Genomic DNA, 3,063 nt, shown 5'->3' on the forward strand with positions numbered 1-3,063 from the left:
AACATATTTGCCAACGTCATATCTGATAAGGGCCTAATCTCCAAAATTTATAGGGAACTCATACAACTTAACAAAAAGAAGATAAACAATCCAATCAAAAAATGGGCAAAGGATCTAAATAGACACCTTTCAAAAGAGGACATTCAGAAAGCCAAGAGACATATGAAAACATGCTCAAAGTCACTAATCATCCGAGAGATGCAAATCAAAACAACAATGAGGTACCATCTCACACCTGTCAGAATGGCTATCATCAACAAATCAACAAACGACAAGTGCTGGAGAGGATGTGGAGAAAAAGGAACACTTGTGCACTGCTGGTGGGAATGCAGACTGGTGCAGCCACTATGGAAGACAGTATGGAGTTTCCTCAAAAAACTGGAAATGGAACTCCCATTTGACCCTGTGATCCCACTTCTAGGAATATATCCCAAGAAACCAGAAACACCAATCAGAAAGGATATATGCACCCATATGTTCATAGCAGCACAATTCACCATAGCTAAGATCTGGAAACAGCCTAAGTGCCCATCAGTAGATGAATGGATTAGAAAACTGTGGTACATCTACACGATGGAATACTATGCTGCTGTAAAAAAGAAGGAACTCTTACAATTTGCAACGGCATGGATGGAGCTGGAGAGCATTATGCTAAGTGAAATAAGCCAGTCAATGAAGGAAAAATACCACATGATCTCACTCATTCATGGATAATAAAGACCATTACAAACTTTTGAACAATAATAGATACAGAGGCAGAGCTGCCTCAAACTGATTGTCAAACTGCAGTGGGAAGGCCAGAGAGGGTCAATACTTTAAGCAATTAAAAAAAATAATAAAAAATAATAAAAAAAGGACAACATGTGTTAGTATCCTGTGTATGCAAGCTCTTCCAACAGAATTGTTTTGCTGAGAGTTGTGTACTTCTGCCAAGAGTGAAAAAGCAGAAAATGGGATTTTGAAGATGTATTTTATTTTTTACTGTTTTAAATGAAGAGATTAGTTGCTACAACAAAATAATTCCTTTGCTGTCCTAAATTTATATTTGACCTAATTTAAATATATGTAACTCTCAAGGCATGTCAAATCCTTTTTGGAAAAAGATGTATGTAAATAAACAGGTGTTTTGGTGTTTATTGGTGTTTTTTTTTCCTTGTCTGCTATTTTAGTGTTTCATATACCATGGTTTGTCTCCATCATTCATTCATTAGTTCATCAGTCAATAGCCATTCATTAATTCAATAAACATTTAGAGAGCATATCTCTTGAGTGTGACAAGGCCATAAAGTTGTCCTATTTATCTGTTGTCCCACTAAACTTTAGAACATTCACAAAATTTGGCTCTGAATCCTTGCACAGTTTTGCTACTAAAAGTGCAAGACTCCCAGTTCCCTGCCTTGCAGTCCACTCTTGGAGGAACAAGTTCTTCCAGGATCTGGGGTAGAGAACATTTGATTGAGAACCCTCTGGGTCACAAATGTTTTTTTTTATGATTTTGAACTCAAGTCCCAAAGCAAAACTTTTCTTCCTTCCTTCCTCCCTTCCTCCTCTTCCTTCCTTCCTTTTTTTCTCTTTAGAGTGAGTCCTCTGTCATTCTGGAGAATGCCCCCACTCCTCAGCCAAAGGTTAGGAGATTAGGTCACTCTCTGCCTGCCTACTTTGACTTTTAATCCTAGCATGGGAGACTGTTGATCTCTAAAGTCCTTTTGTGATTTTGTCAAGAGGACCAAAGGACATATTGTAGATATGAATTCTTATCTTCTGGCCTGTCAGCTCAGAGTCTCTGATGCAAGTTTGCAGAATAGGTTCTTACTATTACTCTTGCTTCACTTTAAAAAAATCTATCAAAATACTAAGAGATTCTTTTTAAACCAGTTCACTAAAGCTGTATGTTAACCAGTTAATTAGTTATAAAGTCCTTATAAGGAAAGTAATGTAACACAAGTTAGCACATGAACTCTGTAAGTAGACAGATACAGGCTCTGCCACTTACTAGCTGTGACCTTTGATAAGTATCTAACCACTCCAAGCCTCAGTTTTCTCACCTGTACAATAGGGCTCATGCTGTGAAAATTAAAAGAGACAATCCACGTCAATTACATAACACATAAACAATTGTAATTGTTCTACAAATGTTTGTCATTACTGTTATTGCCCTCTAATAAAATGCGGGCACTAAAAGAGCAGGGATTCTTATCTGTATTGTTTACTGCTGTATCTCCAGTGCCTGGAACACAATTTGATATATAGTAGATACTAATTAATTATTTGTTGAATGAATAATGTGGTTTTTTTGTGTGTTTTTTTTTTTTTGCAGTTCCCACAATGTTAGGTACATGTAAATGTCTATTAAAACCAAGAATCCTGGAATATTATTGCTATAGAACCTGAGAGATCAAGGCCAACACATTCATTTTACAGATGAGGAAATGGAGATTCAGGGAGATTGAGTGAGTTGTCCAAAGTCATAGGTTCAGTAATTGCAGTATTGGTGGTTAAAATCCCAGACTCCAAAGCCAAACTACATAGATTCGACTCTACGTTCCCACTCACTAGCTGTATGATTTGGTCAAGTTATTTCACTTCTCTAAATCTCAGTTGCCTCATGTGTAAAGTGTTGATAAGGAATAATAGCCTCTAGCTCATAGAGTTTTTATGAGCATTAGACAAGTGAATATATGTGCCTCGCATATAATAAATGCTATATATAGTACCTATGATTATTAGTTTCAGCATTAGAAGTTTTCCTACTTTCAGTCCAAGGTGCTTCCCAGTACATTGGTTGGTTGAGTTAGGTATTTCTCAGTTGGAATGAATGAAATTATCTAAATTTCTAGAAAGTATATCATGACAATAGGGTGGTGAGGGCCTGGGGGAGTGGACAGGAGCAGGCTGGAAGAGGTTAATGGGAGGAAACGGAGGACCTATGTAGTAATACTTTCAACAATAAAGATTCTAAAAAAGAAAAAAAGAAAGTATATCATGGCTTCTGTGAAAGGCAGAGCAGATTAGTTTGCCTGAGATCTCATCTTATGTCTAGTGGCTTTTCACTGTAACATTTAG

The sequence above is a fragment of the Myotis brandtii genome, unplaced genomic scaffold (genome assembly GCF_000412655.1).
Source record: "Myotis brandtii unplaced genomic scaffold, ASM41265v1 scaffold206, whole genome shotgun sequence".
Classification (NCBI taxonomy): Eukaryota; Metazoa; Chordata; class Mammalia; order Chiroptera; family Vespertilionidae; genus Myotis; species Myotis brandtii.